The 21821-nt window shown below is 39.8% G+C and overlaps 1 protein-coding gene across 2 annotated transcripts in view; it reads left to right on the top strand.

Moving 5' to 3' along the window:
• The window catches only part of SEMA5A (semaphorin 5A), a 519394-nt gene that overhangs the window by 363624 nt on the left and 133949 nt on the right, over positions 1-21821 (top strand). The window lies entirely within an intron of this gene.

The following is a 21821-nucleotide window of genomic DNA, read 5'->3' as shown; positions in this document are numbered from 1 at the left end:
ACCCCATTTGACCTTATTTGGAAACAGGGCCTTTGAGCATGTAATTAGTTACATCGAGATGAAGTTATGCTGGAGTACAGTGGACCTCTAATCCCATATGCCTGGTGTGCTTGTGAGATGAGAAAAGAGGCAAGCCAGGAGAATGCCATGTGACAACATAGGCAGAGACTGGAGTGCACACATGCAAGCCAAGGAACACCCAGAATGGGCAGCTGGCATCAGAAACTAGGATGAATGAAGAATTCCACCCAGATTCTTACGGAAACATGGCTCTCCCAATACCTTGATTTCAGACTTCCAGCATCCAGAACTTGAGCCAATACATTTCCGCTGCTTTAAACCCACCAGCATTGTGATACTTTATTGCAGCAGCCCTAGGTTACTAATATACCCGCGTAGACTTTGCCACACTGCATCTGCTCTTACAGTCAAATTTAAAGAGTAGCCTGGCTTTCTCCTGCTGCCTGACGCTGTTCAGTATCCCGAACTCCATGAACACAATTAGTTCTTTAGTACGAGTTTGTGTTAGGCCCAATTAAAATGAAAATATACTGTTGAATATAATTCAATATATGCCAAACCACCTAAAATGCTATAACAACAACTAATTGTTTTGTTTAATTAAATGTGGGAGCATTCGTTCTTGCATTTTAATGTATTTTGCTTTTAAACATGTTTTCTGAGTATTTTTAGTAGCTGATGCCTGGTCTCCCAATCACAAAATAATATGAAGTTATAAGCTATGAATTAGTCAATTTCCCAATATGTTCTAAATAGGATGCGACCAACTTCATCTTCATGGAGGAATTTTCCTGTTCTCTTCGTGGCTTCCTACTTCCTCTTCACCTCGCTTTGCTTTGGACCCACCTGAAGCAGATGATCTTTCTCTCAGGTTTCACATGATTAGTATTGATTGAAGATTGCCCTCGGTAGTAAAGATTGTGGTCTGTGGACAGAAAATGCATAAGTAAATAAAATTGTTTTTCCTTACCTCTTTTTATATAGATCCTACCTGATACAAATTGTTGGTATAACTCCTTTAGGTTTAATGGCAGTGGCTAGGAGATGAAGCACAGTGGACTCCTGTTCCCAAACCTGCTGTCCTTCTGCTTATACAAAAACCCAGTTAGGGTAGTATTGTTTCTGTCTGAGATGATGGTATTATATACCTACAAGGATTTTTTATAATCTTGATTCAATGCCCCAGATTTTCTTATTTTTGCTAAGTCTAATCTCTACTTCTACAGAGGGACATTCAACACATTTTCTACATCAAAGCTTCATGAGATAAGTCTAACATAGAACACAAGTTACTGGAGTATATAATGTAGATACATGCTTAGGAATTTTTAACAGCTATTTACCCTGGAAAATTCAGTTATGAGAAGACCCACTTGACTGTTAATTTGATGATGAATCGGCCAGTGTTTTCACAAAGGACTTTTCTAGTTGATGGTGAGCACATAGGTCTTTATAGGTACTAACAGCTTTCAATTAAATGGTTCCTCCATCTTCACCCATATTATTTGTTGTGGTAAAACATATTTTACAATCATTACCAACACTTTTTAACTATTAGCCATACAGAATGCTGGCATGTCTTAAAAGAGAGCTTATCTGGCCGGCGCAGTGGCTCACACCTGTAATCTTAACACTTAGGAGGCCGAGGCAGGCGGATCACGAGATCCGGAGTTCAAGACCAGTCTAGCAAACATGGTGAAACCTTGTCTCTACTAAAAATATAAAAATTAGCCGGGTGTGCAGGCGTGTGCCTGTAATCCCAGCTACTCAGGAAGCTGAGGTAGGAGAATCACTTGAGCCGGGGAGATGGAGGTTGCAGTGGCCCAAGAATACACCATTGCACTCCAGCCTGGGTTACGAAGCTAGGCTCCATCTCAAAAAGGAAAAAAAAAAAGTATCCATTTTTTCCACCACTCTGGAGCTCACTTTGGTAAGATCCAAATGTGCAAGCTGAATATAGTTGAAAGTGTTTCCTGTGTTCAATATAGTCTGATGAGAATATTTTTAAACAAATATTTAAAAGAGCAGATTCTGCTGGTGATGTAACTTGGATAATGAGATTCTTGGTAGTTTTTTAAAAATTATTTTCTCCATAACGAGCATTTACCAAATAAATTTTTTTTTTGAGGAATAATTCTATGTTCTGTCACCGTGAGACATCAATTTTGTTAGTTTTGAATGAGGCAGGCTGAAGGTTTCAATTTATCTGATTTGTTGTCATGTAAATTCTAATTTATTATAAGTTCTGCCAAGGTGTTTATGGATACCAGAGATAGAACTAAAATTATACTGATAAATACGTTAAAATTAAGTCTTCGCAAGCCAATCCATTTCATCTGTTGGATGGTGATTCTTGATATGTGTCCCTGTGTGCCCATTTCCAATATCCTCATGCTTAATTTTAGAGTTCTAACAGGGTGCTAAGGCTGAGTTCAAAATCAAAATCCACGTAACCCTAGTAACCTGTGAGATGCAGGATGTCTTTTAGCGTCACCTGACAGCAGCCCAGGCCTGCATCTCCTAGGAATGTCCTGGGATGCCCAAGTTTGGGAAGAAACAATGGAGATGAGCCTTGGCGGCTTCTCAGGACCTGCATGGGTCTCACCATGGTTGTGAACAAAGACAAACAATTCAATCTTCAACGAAGACCAAGTCAAAGCACTGACTTCAGAAAATGCGTATTGACAGAAAATACATGTATATTTACACCAGAATGAAGCCCTCCAAATGTTCAGATGAGGCTATATCAGGAACACAACCTGCCCTCATAGAACCTCAGGCATATTGGGATAGAGTCAACATCACTGGTTCCCATAGTTTTGTCTTACAGCTGCAATTGAAAGAACATCTTAAATGACTCCATCATTTAAAGCACTCATCTTGTTCTCTGCCTTCATTTTCTGTAACCTGCACCCTGAACTCAGTTCTATGGGGTAACCGGGTTCCCAAGAGACTTCAGCAGCCTATAACTGCCCCAGTTTTCTGGTTTCTAAGTGACTGTGCATCTAGCCACATAGGAAGAATTTAAGTGCTATCACTCCAATGAATCAACTGTGATCACTCTGCTCCTGCGTCTCTGAGTCTGTTTATGGGATTAATTCTGTTGCATTGCTGGAGCAATCCAGTTACAGTGGCACCCACATGCTGGGTAAGCATGGTCTTTATTGTTGTCCCTACCTGATAAATCTATTTAAATTCTACCTAATTTCAATTAGGTTCTTTTGGCAGTGAGGAAATCCTTGGGTTATTTTAAGCAATGGGGTATGTTTTAAGGATACATGTTTCTGCTGCCGCATCCGTGGTCACCCATCTGTGCATTCCTTAACTCACATTCCTGAGAGAGAGAGTCTGACCTGACTACCACATCACCATTATCCTGCATGTGCCACATGCTACAGGGTAGGCCCCTGCTGTGGCTGCTGGTCAACTGGCAGAGTGGCCATCCTTGGGTGAGGGACCCACCTCTGACACCATCAGCTTTGGGAACAGGAACTAAGTTACCTATGCCAGAACTGGAGCCTCTTTTTTCAACAAGAGCAGGACAGCTAACCTCAGAGGGGACCCTGGGCTTCACACACAGTTCAATAAGGTGTTAAATAGGGTATTCAGAGGAGTTGTTATTCTTGTATTGTTGTACAACATATTATCATATTCTTAGCAATTTTAAGCATCATACACTTATTAGCTCACAATTTCCATGGGTCAGGACCCCAGGCACTGCTTAGCTGGGTCCTCTGTTCAGGATCTCACTAGGCTGCAATCAGGATGCCAGCTAGGGCTGCAGTCTCATCTGAAGGCTTGACTAGCGAGGAGTCAGCTTCCAAGCTTATTCAGTTAATTAACAAAGTTTATTTCCTCATGGTGTTGACAGAGGGCCCTAGGTTTTTCCTGGCTGTTGGCAGAGTTTACTTTCACATCCTAAGACCACCTGCAGCTTTCCGCCCATATCCTTCTTCAATGTGGCCACTTACTCTATGCAACCGGCAAGGAGAGCCTGTCTTCTCAGAGAGGCCCTTTAGGGTGTTTCACCTGATTAACTCAGGCTCATCCAAGATGATCCAGCTTTTGATTAACTTAAAATTAACTTATTTGTAATCTAACTTTTATCTGCAGGATTCCTTCACTGTTGCCATGTCATGTGATCTAATCACAGAAGTGACACACCGTCATATTCATAGGTCTGGTCAATATTCACCAGAGAGGACTACACAGAACATGAACACTAGGGGTTTGCAATGGTAGGGACTATTTCAGGAATCTGCCTATGGTAGGAGGTCTATTAGATGCCCTCTGTCTTACAGTTACCACCTCTTAGTCTCATCCCCCAAAAACCCTCTAAATAGATTTTAATTTTGAAAGTTTAAAATTAAATGTAAAATGGATTTCCTTGGAGCAAACAGCTGGGACTACAATTACGAGGGCTCTTCCTATTTAAAGGGAGAAATTGTTCTTCTGGTTTGTGCTGCATGAGTCATTACACTGGTTATTTGCTCTACCTCTAGTTATCCAAACCTGGCTGAAGTGCTTCCAACAAGCGGAGTTATTTTCCATTTTCACAAATGCTCCATGAGCAAATGTCTAAATGAAAAAGAAAAATTCAGGAATGTAGAAGAGAAGGACGAGAGGAAGATGCCATATATTGTATGGCATTCAAAGGGTAATTTCCTCCTAACCGAAACCAAGTGAGCGAACACACGAAACTCCTACCTGTCAGCGTGAAATGTGTAAAGGCCACCGCCATCTCTGCTTGCACCCCTCTAGCCATTTCTGTGCTTTCCTTCTTCCCTTTATTTGTACTGCCAATGGGATGTGTGTTCATTTCCTAACTGGGGCATAAACATGTGCCTAACTGGAGTCAGAAACACAGGCAGTGAGGTGACTGCATCTCTGTCCCAGGGTGTGCTGCATCTCTGACACCCAGTTATTCAAGGGCCACTGAGAGGATTTAAGGAATCCTGCAAGAGAAGAGTATCCACTGCTTGGGCGTAACTTGACCCTCCACAAACACATAGGAACCTGATGACCTTTGCAGTTCCTTTGGAGATGCAGAGAGCAGAATTTTAGAACTCTACCACACCTCCACTTGCTGCTGAGTATTAGAATAGTATATAAAATTGCTGTCACCTGGCCCACCATAGTCATTCTCTAAGCTGTGAAATCAGAAAACAAAATTCTTCTTAGAACCGTAAAATCTGGAATAATTTGATTCTGCTGTGATGTGTTAACAAGTGGAATCTTTGCTCAAGGAGACCTCTCTGACTGCATGCTCAGATCACCACAGAGCTGTCGTCTCTTACCCCTTCAAAGGTCTGCAGAGTAAAGCTTCCTATTATGATGTAGTCTAACATGAAGGACACGGTAACAGAGACTTTCTGAAGGAGTGAGGTTGCTTGGACTGTATTTACTGGTGCAAAGTGGAACCACAGCTAATCACAGAAGTCAAATTCCTTATAGGATTTTTTTTCTGCCTTGATTTTGAGTGTCTGATGTTTTTATTCTCGATCTAAGCACATCCTGTCATCCTTGTTAACTTGTATAGATGCCCCTGCCTGGCAATGATGACCAGCCATTACTAAGCACATTTAGGCCTTGACCTCTGTAATTAAATTCTAAAACAGACAGCAGTGCATTCTGAAGGACATGGAAGGAATGGGTGCATCCTCCAATGCGTGATAAAATAGCGGTAACAATGGTGTTACAGACAAACTTTCCTCCAGGAGTTGTTACACAGCAGAGTGACTGGAAGAAAAGGTACCTAACCACATCTTTTCAAAAAAGCCTTTGCAGAAAAGATGAGGGTACCGAGATACCTTGAGGAACAGAAGGAAGATATTTCACATATCTGGGAGTAAGAGAGGGTTGGGAGTAGGAAGTAAGGTGCAACTGTCAATATCACACTTCCCACCTGGAAGTCATTAGTGGAAACAAACGCCTCAAATCTCCCAGCAAATTAACACTTAGAACATTTCCTTACACCAGAATGTCTGCAGTAAGCTGTAATTTACAGTGGTGCAATTACTGACAATGCCCAAGTCTAACTGCATACTTGTCCCAGGCATGGGGAAAACAGTATTTGTCGCTTGCAGAGATGTCAACATCAGAATTACTTTCATTTTGGTTGTTTCAAAACAGCCTAAAAATCTGCTCCATTATTTATTGGTTTATCGTATTTTCATCTCTCTTTCCTTTTTGAAACCTAGAGAAGTCCAACACTATGTTTCTTAAGTGTGGTATTTTCTGGTGTTTAAACAGAATTCTTACCAAAGGATGCTGTGGAGTTCCATAATGTTATGTTTTCATAATGTTAAGAAAGGAATGATGTTTTGAGCTGTGTCCCTAGGGGAAATGCTTTTCCTACACGATCCTATCCTACTCGTCAGATCCACATTTCCTCAGAGAAGCTGAGGACATGCAATGTGTTAATGAGACCTTGTTTGAAGAATCAAAGTAGCCTGTCATTAACCAGACCTCTTGCAATGGTCCCAGTGCTTGTGTCCCTCCAGATTGAAGATAAGTTGAAATCTAATCCCCAATGTGAGGGTATCTGGAGGTGGAGCCTTTAGGAGGTGATTAGGTCGTGAGGATGGATTTCTCATGAAGAGGATTAGTGCTGTAATAGAAGAGATCCCAAAGAGATCCCTCACTTCTTCCACCATTGAGACACAGAAGGAAGATGTCATCTCTGAGGAACTGGCTGTGACCAGACATCAAATCTGCAGGCACCCTGATCTTGGACCTCCCAGGCTTTAGAACGATGAGATATAAATCTCTGTTGTTGATAACCCCACACCCCAATCTATAGTATTTTATTATAGCACTCTGAGTGGACTAAAGATGCTCCTAAAGTTGAGAATGTCTGAAGTTATAATTATGTAGCCAGTTATTCTAGACCAAAACAACAACAACAAAACAAACAAACAAAAAACAGTGTGAAGAAAACAACTTTCCCTGTGTGGAATTGTCTGACTATAGTAAGTGCAAAATAAATGCTGAATGAATGAGTTATTGGAAAGCAGCGAGCCGTCTGTCCCTGTGTGCGTTCATCCTTTCTTCAGGTCTTCACCAGCTCCATTTCGTGATTTTGACTAATCCCAAAACAGGAACAAGATGAAAACAGTGGTAAAGAGCTTTTGATTTTGTTTTCCCGTTTAAGAGCAATCAACACACGTTTCCTAAGTTTCTGACCAAAAGAAACACTTATCACTAGATTCTGGATTTTGAAGGCTGTGAAAGCTCAGCTATGTTTGCAAGTTTTAAACCATTTTGAGATTAAAGCATTGTTTAGCAGGGCCTTTCTTGCTATCTACTTCTACTCTAACCACTGTGTTTCAGCTGAATATCATGAATCTGGTTAAATACATAGTATGTTTTTTTGAGGAATTAAAATTAGATAAAGGAAAGGAAAGTTTGCTCAAGAAACTGAAGATATCTTTCTTGTAACCAGAAAATATGTTAAGAATTGTTCTCCTGTGTTACTAAAATATTGAGCGTTGTTGTCTGAAATTAGTAAAAAATCCTTTAAAGTGATCTTCAGTTTTGCCAGGTGGAATTTGATTTCCACAACCCCAGAACAGTTTAGAGGTTTTTGTAGGCTTCAATTTTCATGTATTTGTGACCATGATAAAAATTTAGTAATTAATTTCTTGAATGCCCAAGTATGATTAAGGGATTTTAGTTAAAAAATTGTTATTTTTAGTATTGAAGTGATTGCTAAGATTAATTATCAGGGTAGAAACTTCATTTAGGCCTTCAATGATAGGATCATTTGATTAATTTTAAAAATCTGACCTTGTCCTTAACAGAAGAACACTGATTCATAGTGAAGAAATTAGTTTCAATCACAAATGCCTTGATTTGTCCCTGGTAAATTGTCTTTAAATGGCAGTCTTCACAAGGAGCTGCTGCTCTTTGAGTTAAACCATAATTTTCCTTCAATTAGAAATCATATTGATTACACAGTGTTGGCGTTTTTAATATCTGTAGGCAGCATTCATTTCTCTGGGCATGGATTGGATAATAGCCAGGTGTCTGGGGCTTTATGGGGTTGCTGACCTGTGGTGATTCACCTGGCAGCTTGTCTTTGGAGCCTTCTAACACTTACAGCTGGGGTCGCTTAACCTGCACTTCTAGTTCCCCGTATTCTGGAGTTTTTCCGGCCTGGAGTCAGGGCCTGCCAGGAGCTCAGGGGCCCAGGGTCAGTGCTACCTCATTTTTGTCCTGGCTCAGCTCTGAGCCTTTCATGCAGTTTAAGTGACCTGGCCTTTGACATCTCAACTGAACAATTCTTTGCTCTTGTGTCTGAGCTTTGTCCTGCGTCCCAGGACATATCCCCATCTCAAAATCAGAGCCATTCCTGTGCCCTGTGAGTTGGTGCCCGCTCCTTCCGCCCCATCTCCAGGCACCGACCTCTTGTCCCCCAAGTCTTCTGACACCTGCTGTCTAACTGGAACCCTTGCCACAGCCTGTGTGGTTGGTTGGAGGACATATAGCTAGTGTTGGGACCAGAATGCGTCTCAGCCACCTACATCCCAGTTAAGGAAAGCAGTGAAATGGTTAAGACACATAATTTTCCTGCTGCCCAGGAAGAACTGGGCTGGGATTCCTCATAGATCGTAAGTAAATCTGCATCCATGAAAAGATTTGGGGAGCCTCACTGGAGAGTCAGTGGAAGCCAGAGAGCTGGAGGCCCTGGACTCTGCATCATTAGTGTGGGGCATGTTTAGTGGCTGAATCTTTCAGCTTGTCATTTCAACCATGAGTCCCAATTTAAAACCATTTTTCTCTAAATCGACATTTAAGCAAACTGTCACTCCTGCCCCTCAGATGCCAGCTGGGCCTTTCCTGGCCTCCAGATGTTTGCTGTTTGCTTTCATCTTTCAGACTCTCAATTTCAAAGTCCACAGCCCTCCCCATCATTTCTGTTACCAATCCCTGGGCTTATGCTCACCAAATCCTGTCGATATTCAGGGTGAATGAATTTCTCTCACTGTCAAACACCAACTGAACCCCTTCCCCAGATTGTGTTTTAAAAGAAAAAAAAGGACAGAATTGTGTGAGTTGAAAACATTATGGGAGGACTTGTGTTCACAAGGAAGGATTAATGGGGGTGCAGCCATCTTTCTAGTTTTTCACTCTCACCCCTTTTCTTTCACCTTTTCTGTTTCTTTCAGGAGGATAGAGGAATTCCAACCCCTCTCCCATATGAAGCCCCTTCTTCTCTCAGCTCTCTTGACCCAACCAATATGTAGGTCTGGGGGTGAGCAAGGAGGAGGGTGTAGGCTTCAGGTCAAACTCTGTACAGGGCACCACCCAAAGGATGGCTGGAAATTCCCCAGTAGGACTGTTGGTGAATGAAGGGATCTCCTGTATTACATACTTGTCTTAGTACTGGCCGCTATAAAAAACTACTGTAGATTGGGTGGTTTAGAAACAACAGAAATGTATTTCTCATAGTGCTGGGGGATGAGAAGCTATGAAATCAGGATGCCGGCATGCTTGGGTTCTCATGAGGACCCTTTTCTGGTTTATAAGTAGCTGCCTTCTCCCTGTGTCCTCACAGGGGAAAGAGACAAGTCAGGGCCCTGAGACCTATTTTATAACGGCACCAATCTCATTGATGAGGGCTCCACCCTCATGACCTAATCACTTCCCAAAGACCCCCACCTCCAAATAACATCGCATTGGGAGTTAGGATTTCAACCTCGAAATCTGGTGGCGGGGGCGGGTGGGGACACGAACTTTCAGCCTATTTCAATATACATGCCCTGTCTTTTATTTTTTATTGTAGAGTTAATCTATTTACATCTAAGAGTAGGTTCCTATAACATGTACATGTTGGGGAGTGGAGTATGGCACAAAGTACTAGTGACATGCATGAGTATTTACTTCAAAATAAGTTCCCAAAAGTGAAGAACTGTATTGTGTATCCAAGTTTTACATTGATTTTTCATTCCACATTTCTTGCAAATAAGTCATCCATGTTCATGCACACAACTGAGGTTCCTCCACCCTAGCAGGCTAGACATGGGAAGTAGGACACCGAAGCATTTGAAAGCCCTCAGAATGCACAGACGCTGTTCATACTTAGGCTAGAAAAAGGGAGGCATTGTCGGTCCTGACTTGTTAATTCATATGCACCATTCACTGTGGCTCACGCCTCCTGGACAGAACACTGACAGGTGAAAATAATTCCCTGCAAGTAACACTTTCCCTCAGGCGAAAGAAATCAGTGGACATTGAGCCCAGTGTCCAAACATCAGAAAACCTTTGGAAGTTGATATTTTTGTAACAAGAGCAGCTAAGCTGGAATATGACCCAAATAAGCTCTTAATAAATATTCACCCAATGAGCAAATGAAATAATGAGTATTTGTGTCCTAGGGCAAATCGTTGGTAGTTCTGAGTTGGTAATTATCACGAGGGCAGTGTTATTTGAGTGGTCACCACAGACCTGAGCAGCCTGGAGGCCCCTCCTTGTCATGAAGCAGCTGAAGGAATAGTCAGTCCTGGTCAGAGGCCACACCAAAGCTGCTCTATGTGTAGAAGGGAGAGGAGAGTGGGAGAGCCTCTGGCTCTGCCAGGGTTTTATTTGTTCAAGGACAGATGGAAAACAATAGAAGAATGTCAGGTGAGCAAGCCCAGCCTGGCCGGGTATGTCTTTTGCATCACATGAGCATTACACAGTTCTGCTCCTAGAGGGAAAGTCCAGTTAGTAAGTACTAAACAAGGGTGTGACACAGTCAACTCAACGCGTTTACATGCCGTGGCTATCATCCAACTATGTAAACAAAGTCAAACTCATTATATATGTATTACTTCATGACTAATAAACAAGCATGGAGAGAAGACACATTACTTGCCATGTGAGATTCAAGATATAAGAGAAACTTAAGAGGTGGTTATTAAGGGTTTTAAAAAAAATGCAAAGTGTATATATTTGAGGTCTGCAACTTGATTCAATATGCGAACACGTTGTGAAATCATCATCACAGTCAAGCCAATTAACATATCCATCAGGTCACACAGTTACCTTTTTCTTTTTCTCTCTCTTTCTTTCTTTTTTGCTTGTTTGCTTTTTTCTTGTTGTAAGGACACTTAAAATCTACTCTCTTGGCAAATTTCAAGTGTACCATACAGCATTGTTAGCTCTAGTATCCTTGCTGTACATTGGACTCCCAGGATTTTTTCATCTTTTGTAACTCAAATGCTTCATCCTTAACTTCAAGGAGGTTCCAGTTTTGGCAGAGGGGCCTGAGTCTTGTGATGTCATTAAGGAATGACTCAAGTGTGTGTTAAATGTAACTCTTTGGGTGATGGTTAATACACTAGGATTTTAGAACAAGGATGAGATTAATATATGAATAAAATACTTAGAAAAGGATCAAGCCACAGCAACATGGCCTGGAAGAATATTTACGCCTTTGTTCCGGGTGCATTTGAGTCAAATATTCCCTCCACCTCTTGTAAGCTGGGTGCTGTCAGAAAATGATGTAGCCTCTGCGAACCTCAGATTTTGCATCTGTCAAGCAAGAATCACACTATTTATCACTCATTAAGTTGGAAGCAGTGTCCATCCAGCCCCTGTCACTCACAGGTTGAAGGTGGTATCCCTGCCCATTGGTTTTTCCTGTAGCAGTTTTAATATAAGGAAAGAAGAGCTTCTGTGGAGGGAGGCCCTTGGCCATGGCATCCTCCTCCCCCTCACCCACATGGTAACAATGACAACGACACAGAAAGTGCTTCCCTTGATCTTGGCACCATGATTAGCACTTTACATAAGGGCTTCTGGAAGTTAAAGAACAGTCAAGACTCAAAACTCCTTCATCAGTGACCACCCTGTTGGCATCTGGTGATGTGGACTAAAAACAGTCCCTTATTGTTGGTCAAAGGACCATCCTAGATGCTTTGAGTTAGAGACACCTAGAATGTTTGTTAACGATTGACGATGGTCCCCAGGCCCACTTGCAGACCTCCCAAATCACGGTCTCAGGGGTTGCACCTGGAAGGTCCATCTCAGCCGTCTCCCCGAGTAGCTTCTCTAGTCATAAAGCTTGGGAACCACTCTGCTGTACTTAGGGCTCTTCTCCTGTCACACCTTCCTTTTCAGATCCCCATCCCACCCCAGCTCACTTCAGCTTCTCACCTCTTGGGCAACTTTCAGTGGAGTGGTCAATGAGAGGGGTGCATAGAAAGTTAGGAATGACCTGTGTGCTCCGAACACCTATAGAACTTTTTAACGTGGTTATTCTGCTATTTCTTGACAATAACCAGGAAAATTGAAAGACATATTTCCACCTTGAGCTTAGAGATTGACTTCTGAGGCATGAATCTAGGGTTGTGAAATCCTTGTATGTTCATTCACTAAGCCTCAACTGACGGCCTACTGTATCCTGAGAGCATGAAGGTGTCATGAATAAGGATAAGCTCAGCACATCACACCAAGGAAAGCTTATGTCCCATAAAAGACAGACGTTTATTCTTTGGTTTGACTCAATGCACTGTCTTAGTTGAAGGAAGAATACCTTCTATGAGCACACAGACTTTGGGAGCACTGAGCTGGGCTGGGAGGTGAGAAAAGGTCCCCGCTCCACCTGGAGCAGAGGCCTGGGAGTTGGCTCTTAGGGGATGGGGAGATGGCTGGATGGTGGAGAGGGCACAGAATATGCAAAGCATGCAGCTCTAGAAACTGGGGTGTTCTGGAAAGGAGGAGACATTGAAATGAGCTGCAGCTGTGGGTGAAGAGAGAGGAGATGAAGCTGAATAGTAGGGTAGTCAGATTGAATATGTCATCCTAGTCAGTGGATTCAGGATTTCAGGTGCATGGACAGATTTTATACAAAGGGGAGACATTGAGTTTCCAGTTTGGGGTATACTGAGTTCTAGCTGCATGCGGCATGCCTGAGAGTTGGTTGGAAAGCCTTCTTTGAAGCCAGAGAGGAAGGTTTAGGTCAGTAATGGCAGCCTCAGGTTTTATTTGAAACCACAGAAATGGAGAAGACAGTGCCTAAAGAAAGCTCATAACGAGCTAACAAACAACTTGGAACATCAGGCACTAGTCGTAATTGGTGTAATGTAGCCACTGAGAAAAATGACAAAATAATTTTCTTATTCCACTGAGTAAGAGAGCTCTCTTTTTTCCTTTGGAATTAATGTTTCAAAAGTGCAAAAGTGCTTAGCATAGATTTTTCTCAACCATCTCAATTGACAACTAATGGGACCAGACACAGTATAAATTTCACCACTGGGGGCTAGAGGGTAATTTAGACTCTGGATGCCTGCCTGGTGACTGTCAGAGAAGGGCTGCCAACCTTACCAACTGGGTGGTTGTTTTGTAATTTAGATACAATAAATCTAAGGCAAGTAATTTCCTTTTAGAAACTTGAATTGCTTCCTTAACAGAATGATTGCAGTTATATTTAAGCTGTGGGTTAGATGAGAGTTTAGAAAGCATACCCAGAGGACTCTATTAATTGCACTCTTGTTTTAAAAGTAATATGGTTTTTATTCACAGGAAACGCAGTGGTAAATTTCCTATAAGCACTGGCTTATGATTTAGGGTACTGCAAGGAGCTTTTGAGGTTTTGTTCAGCAAGGCAGCCAAAGCAGCTGTAAAAGAGATGTCATTTCTCCCCCTGGCATATGTGCAGTGAGTAGTGGTGAAGCAGGGATCTTGCTGATTTTAGACAAAACTTGAATAGGACTTACCATTTACAAGCTAAACATTAACAAGAAAAGAATAACAGCAAACTCTTATACAATGTGTCCTGTGTGCCAGGTGCCATCCAAGCAAACATACTTACATAAACTCACTTAGTGGCCCCCGACCCTGTGAGCTGGGCACCGGGGAGAAGACAACAGAGATATTAGTGATCTGCGCTTGGTCACACAGCCTGTAATTGTGGGAGTCTGGAGTTTAACCTGGGCCATTGTGCCCCAGAGGCCACACACTGAACATGTCTCTGCTTGAGCACCTACTATGCGCCGGACTTTGTTCTGGAAACCAACAGGGTCACAGTGAACAAGGCAGGCTGCATTCCTTAGTGCCGTCTCTCCAGAACTTACACGCAGAGGGTCAGGCTATGAGAATATGGTTTTAAATAACAATACTTTGTGATTTTAAAATTTTGCTTTTAATTTATGACCAGGAAAGTTTAAACTGACTGGCTATCCTTTTCAAGGAAAAAATAAGCCATTAGTTGAATCTGATAACTGAGTGAATTAAATTCTCCTTTTCAAGTATTCACTGCCAAGAAGACCTTTTTTTCTTCTTTGAATTCTCCTTTTCTGTATAAATGTAATATTGAGCTCCTACTGCCAAGACCAATTTGATTCAGTTGCTCATTTACAAGTTAAGAGAAAGAACTTTCCTTAACATATTAGCTGTCTGCTGCTTTGGGATAATGACCAGCTGAATTGATGAACTTTATATAATGATCTGTTGCCATGGTGACGAGCTGCCCAGTGAGTAGAAGCGGGTATTTCATCATTACCTCCCTGATAATGCTTGGTACGGTAACACACACAAATACAAAAGCTTTTCTTTTACTCTGCAGTGACTCTGGGTCAAAGAGCCAAACTCTAGAAATGCCTCTTGGATATAGTGGCAGAGAATCAAATAGAATCCAAATGCACAACTGGAAATAAACTAATTTAGCTTCCCAGGTTAGTGGACTCCGTGTCCCCATAAATCTCCAGTCTTGTCACAAGTGACCATTGTCAGGGGTACCACTTGTCTTCCTCACAGGTTTAATTTCTTTATTGTATTCAGCACACTGAAGGCTGAATAATTTTAAAAATACTTTAAACTATAACAAAAGTTACAGAATTAATGAAATGAGAATGGAATCCAGATAATGGATTTAACCATCCAATGCTTTGCAATAATCTATTTTTATATCACATTTTCCTCAACTCCTTTCCCTTCCTTTGTGGATATGACTTTTTTTTCTTTTCATACAAAATAAGAATTTGTATGTATATCAGATATATTACAATTCTACCCTTAAGTTTTTTATTGCACCTTAGAGAAAATATATATTTATCTTCTGTTTTGGAAGTGCTTCAGGCTGCTGTTGTTGGGACAAAAATAACTTCTTTGAATCTTTTTTCATTGCTCAGTGTTCTCAGGTGTATCAGGATGTAAGCCATTATACACATGAGACACAGGGACTTTCTTGTAAATACTGTTTAAGCATTAAAGTTTTTCATCGTTCGTGCATTAATGATGATGGAAGGCTAGCTAATCTTACCCAAGTATGGACAATTGCGCGCTGCTTTTACTCATTGTGATGGTAAATGCTATATTGGATTCACTGTGTTTCCTTTCCCTCCTCTCTCCATCCCTCCTTGTTTCCCATTTTACTTTCTTCCTTCAAAAGATTTATTTCTGTAAAATTTTCAAATGTTGATGGAGCTAAAATTCTAGAAATCCCTCAATAAGAAACTCATTATAATCAGAGACCTTTTCTTTAGGTACTTGAAAGTTCATTCTTAAGTGCTCATTTAGTTCTCTCTGAATTTCCCCTAAAGATCACCAGAGGCATTAGCATAAAGGCTTTGAGTAGTAGCACCAACCATATGAATTATTACATAATGTTTATCAAAATGCATTAATTTTGCAAAATGTTACACGTCCCATGTCATTCCCTGCCACTTTTCTAGATGAGAACTACATTTATAGGTGGTTACATGAAATAAAGGAAAACATTTAAAAATAACAGGCTATTCATAATATGAGTACAAGGTTATAGTACAAGGTTAAAAAGAATCTAATGTATAATTTATAATGCTTCCATATTAGAATTTGAATCACAATATTTTAGAGGAAAGCAGAAAAATATTTATAATCTAGTTTTTAAATTGCTCTTAACAGTTTATCTGGATGCCAAAACCTATAATTTCTATTTCCTACTCTTGACATATTTATATTATGTATGTTTATAATTATATAAATAATATTTATATTATGTATGTTATAATTATATAAATAATATTATATTATGTATGTTTATAATTATATAAATAATATTTATATTATAAATATATTATATCAATAATTTATAATTGTTCTATAATACAATATTGCTGGGACTGCCATAACAAAGTACCATAGACTGGGCAGCTTAAACAACAGAAATTTATTTCTCAGCCCTGGAGGCTGGAAGTGCAAGATCAAGCCATCAGCAGGTTCAGTTTCTCCTGAGGCCTCTCCTCTTGGCTTGCAGAGGGCCACCTTCTCTCTTTGTCCTTCCATGGTCTTTCTTTTGTACCTGTATCCTAACCTTATCTTTTTAAAAGGACATCCCTCATATTGGATGAGGGCCTATACTCATGATTGCATTTTACCTTAAATCACTCAGTCACATTCTGAGGTCCTGAAGGCCAGGACTTAAACATATGAATTTTGGGTGGACACAGTTCAGCTCATAGCAGTCTCTATCTTAGTATAAGGCATATTTGCCTTACAAATGAGAGATCGTTACATTTGTGTTCATTTAAATTGACCAGTACTCTGAAGATGTAAAACTGAATCTTGTTCAAACCAGAAAATTCATGTTAGCTACTTGAACATTGAAAATTAAAAAATAGCTATTTTCCCCCAGAGCCAAAAATATGGTTAATTTTTAACCACTGATAATTGAATTATGCACATGAGACTCTACATTATTTATAGCAAATAGTGATTTAAGGGGCTTATTTTTATTGTCAATTTTAATGTTTAAACACATCCTTTGTTATCTAAATTCTTTTTTAAAAAAATGAAACAGCAATAGAACGTTTTTTTTGTTTGTTTGTTTGTTTTTGTTTTTTTAAATCAGTTTGTTCCCCTGTTTGCTTCATGAGTTCATAGAAATGGGAGCTTGAAGCCTGATAGAGAAGTCACATCTGCCCTGGACCTGGCATCCCTTAGACACTAGTTTTCTGTGTAGTCAATTGTATGATAAGATAAACACATGTCTATAAATCACAGCCACATCTTTTCCTGGAATAACAACTACTATTTAATATGCTGTTGTATCAGTTCACCTGACTTTTAGGAACTCACAATCCCTGCTATTACTGAGGCACCGTTATAGGGATTGCATATCTCTCTTTTTATACTTTTGAAACAAAAATACCTTCAAAAATTCAGAAACCAGCTCTTGATCTGTATGAACAAGACCTAAACTCTGGCCCAGTAGTCTGACCTTTGGAAATCAATTAACATTTCTGGACCTTGCTTTTCTCAACTGCACAATTTAAAATATTGTTTTCGGTACCTTCCAACCTTAACATCCATCACATCTTTGACTGAAAGTTTAACTTGGAAAATATAATGATGAAAGAAGATTGAAATTTAGAGATGACCAAAATCAGTAGGGCCACTCATAGTCTCCCCAAGAATGTATCTTTCTGGATTAAGGAAATCAACTGCATTTCTTACATTAATGAAGAAAAGATGGTGTATATATATACATATATATGTATATATACATATACACACATACACTTGTTTGTTTGAACATCATGCTGTATACCTGTGCTTGCGTTTCCTCGTTAGCTTAATTCAGGAATAAATTTATCCGATTTCCCTTGAGATTTGCACTGGCTTTACTATGTGGATTATTCAGGCTCTGGATGATGGAAAATCTTGTTGGCCACAGTGTTTCTGCTTGGGAAGTCAGTCAGGGTTATTCATAAAAGTGACACAGAAGCTACACTCCAAAGAAAAGTAGGAACTAGCTTGACCTCTAGGTAGATAGAAAACTCTACAAAGCAAACAGAAAAAAACAGAAATAACCTTCTCTAATGGTCGTGATTGCTTTCTGTCCATCAGTAAGTTTCTGAAATGAACACCAATAATGACATTCACTCCCACAGGGCATGTGCCACTGCCTGTAAGCTGTGTGCCAGCGAGTGATAGCAGGTGTCCAGGTAAGGAGTTAGAGACCAGCTTCCATTCTCATGGCCACATTCACTGGCCATGTAGCTGCGAGCTGTCACTTCACCTTGATGAACCTCCATCATCTTACTTGAAAGAGGAGGCAATTGGCCTGGTGCAGAATTTTTTAAACACTTATATAGAAGGACTTCTATCTTTAAAAAATAGGGCAAGGTTCAATATGTGAAATGCAGAAAACTGAAGCTCATGATGTTGTGGGTTTGGACTTGTCTCTTGTTTGCGTGTAGCCAGGAGTACCTGGCTCTCCAGAGCAGCATGAAGACACCCCTGTACATCCTCAGGCAGTCCTGTACGTTAGCCACAACCTCCTGAAATATGTCCCTGACCAGCTGAAATGTGGTTAGTATGAATTGAAATGGACTATAAGTATAAAATACAATTGGATTTCACTTCATATAAAAAATCTGAGTATTTTATATTGATTACATATGATATATCACATATTATAATTTTTTTGAAACATTGGGTTAAGTAAAATATATAATTAAAATTTATTCACCTGTTTCCTTTTTTTCCATTTTAAATGTGGCATCTAGAAAAAATTTAAATTACCTTTGTGGACTCTGATATATCTCCATTGGACAGTGCTGGTCTAGATAAACCCTTTTGGTTCCTACCTCCTAAACCTCAGTGCTTGAGGGTTTTGTGGGGATCCTAATCACTGTTACTGCTTCCCCAGGTCCCACGTTCAGGTCACTGTGTTCCCGTGAAATGCATTAGCCATTTGTCCTGGCAGCTTTGCTTACTACCACACTCTACTCTAAGAACAGTATTTCATTCAAACTCCCATTAAAAAAAAATATGCCCCGCTAAAAAACACATATATCTTTCCAGTTGCTCTTCCCACAGCGTACTTAGTAACTCATTTGTTCCAGGACATGAGCACGTTTTCCTGTGGGATAGGGATTGAGAATACAAGATTCTCTGTGTCATGAGTCATTTCTTGTGGCCGGAATTCTTCAAGGATAATTTCTTTTTGTCCCTTTCAAGTTATACTCCTGTCTTTTGATAAACATTGTGTAAATATTGCTTCCCCAGTAGTCATGTTTCAAATGGAATTTATCACTGTTTTGTGTGACAATGTGCAAACTTTACCTTTGTAAACTATTTTCGTTTGTGACCTTTTCTTTTGCTTTTGGTCATTTTCCTAATGACTCAGATTGTAGAGGTTGAAGACACCATCTCTGTCATTATGGTAATCCAGTTTTACCTCTGCATTTTCTAACTGCCATCAGATTTACTCCTGGTCTTCTTTGACTGCATTGGTCACCAGCAAAAAATAAAAATAAAAAATAAAAAAATAAATATATGTGTGTGTGTGTGTGTGTGTATAAAGAATTGTTTAGACCTACAGTGTAGTGATCTGTGCCGAGGAGGATTCTCTTCTTCTCATTGGCAGGCGTGCCACTGAAGCCATTTGCTTGTTCGAGAGCTGGTCTGGTGACAGCATGTTCCATGGTCCTTGTTTCTTTAGGCAGTCATCTTTTTGTCTTATTCTTAGAAATACCAACATTTAAGTGTACACATAACTTCTACTCATCTATAGTTATTTAAACTTTTCTTTGCATGTTACTCTCTTTAAACAGATGGTTTAAGGGAGCAAGAAGGTCCTTCACTGTTTGCCCAAGGATGCCTGAGTCTACCTTGTATGTATGGAGGGAGGGGGTCATTGAGGCCAGAAGAACACGTTGTCTTCTGACACAGATGTGCCTCTGCTTGTCCTTGAGATGGATGGCAGACAAAGGCTTCTAATGGAGGAGAATGCTAACTTTTTTTTCTTTGTGTCTTCTTGAAAACAACGACAACAAAACAGGATACATATGCAGAATGTGCAGATTTGTTAAATACGTGTACATGTGCCATGGTGGTTTGCTGCACCTATTGACCTGTCTTCCAAGTTCTGTCCCCTTACTCCTCTTCCCCCAACAGGTGCTGGTGTGTGTTGTTCCCCTCTCTGTGTCCATGTGTTCTCAATGTTCATCTCCCACTTAAGAGTGAGAACATGCAGTGTTTGGTTTTCTGTTCCCGTTTTAGTTTGCTGAGGATGATATCTTCCAGCTTCATCCATGTCCCTGCAGAGGACATGATCTTATTGCTTTTTATGGCTGCATAGCATTCCATGGTGTATATGTGCCACATTTTCTTTACCCAGTCTATCATTGTTGGACACTTGGGTTGGTTCCACATCTTTGCTATTATAAATAGTGCTGCAATAAACATATGTGTGCATGTGACTTTATAGTAGAATGATTTATATTCCTTTGAGTATATACCCACTAATGGGATTGCTGGGTCAAATGGTATTTCTGCTTCTAGATCCTTGAAGAATCATCATACTGTCTTCCACAATAGTTGAACTAATTTACATTTTCACCAGCAGTGTAAAAGCATTCCTATTTCTCCACAGCCTCACCAGCATTTGTTGTTTCTGGACTTTTTAATAATCATCATTCTGACTGGCATGAGATGGCATCTCATTTTGGTTTGGATTTGCATTTCTCTGATGATCAATGATATTGAGCTTTCTTCAGCATTCATTAGAATACTGACTTTCTTCTCATTGCCCTCCAGTTGGTTAAGTTCTATGACTTCTAGAAGAGCTCATAGAAGAATACAATCAAAGCACAGCTACCTCTTCCTCTGTTTCAGTCTGTATCCTCAGTAATAGCCTTATGATTAATGTTTACTGTAGAGTTCATTGTTATAATCATTTATTTCATTCATCAACATTGAAGTGAAAAGGCATTTCATGTCTAACCAGTTCATAGAAAATATGTATCAGTTCTGTTCTCTAAGACTCCATATCTTCACCTATAAAGTAGGAATATGTTGCTACATATATTCAATATATCTTCACTAACTTGCCAAGATGATCAAAGGAGATGTTATGTCATAGGGCTGCCATATATAGCACATATAAATACAGGCTGCCCACTCAAATTTGAATTTCAGATAAATCATGAATAATATTGAATAGCGCATACTAATACTAAAAAATTATTCATGTTTATCTGAAATTCAAATTGAAATAGGCAGCCTATATTGAATCTGGTAATCCTAGAATGTAACATCTCTACTCTTCTACTAAGATGAGACAAATACGTAGTGAAGTATAATATTTAATGATATTTTCATGTAATTACAAGTATTTGTGTCTTTCGAATAATAGCTATATCAGCATTAATGGATATTTAAAGTCTTGAAGTAGCTCTGTCCCTTTCATGATGAGTATCTATAGTTTTCTATTTGAGAGAGAAACTATAAATACAGGACACTCAGATTTGTGTCCATGGCATAATGAGTAGGGGACATTTTCACAAAACGGCAGTTAGTGTGAGAGTTTGCACCGAAGCAATGTTCATTCGGAGCATCCTCTGGTTAGCACTGATTCTGCAGCTCCACATCACATTTTCCTCCCTCCTTGGGAAGGGGAGCTGCAATGGACAGGAAATGCCTATTTTTTTTTAACTTGTTGATCTCTCTGAATGTTAAAGAATGATTAAGAAGATTTTTTATCTTTCTGGTACTTTTTTTTTCATGCAAATGACTTTGATTGGAGTATTACATTTCAGATATATAGAAGGTTTGTGTGGCTTTATTTCTTGTGGCAAATTTTCAGTTAATATTTTCTTGGATGAAACCAATTATTCATTTATATTTAGTTTATGACATCTTGGGTTGAAATCTTTCCATATTGGTGAAATTCATGTTTATCGTTTCACCTTCACACTGCCTAATATCATAACTCCTGCTAGAGATCATAATGGGAAAAATATTAATCAGCACTCTTTAGTAAATATGGGAGTAATAATGACATTCTCATTCCAGGCTGGCCACACTTCCTTCCCTCACTAATGTGT

This window comes from Trachypithecus francoisi, unplaced genomic scaffold, assembly GCF_009764315.1.
Source record: "Trachypithecus francoisi isolate TF-2019V2 unplaced genomic scaffold, Tfra_2.0 Lachesis_group2, whole genome shotgun sequence".
NCBI lineage: Eukaryota > Metazoa > Chordata > Mammalia > Primates > Cercopithecidae > Trachypithecus > Trachypithecus francoisi.
Note: the sequence above shows the minus strand (reverse complement) of the source record. Positions and strands in the feature narration are given on the sequence as shown.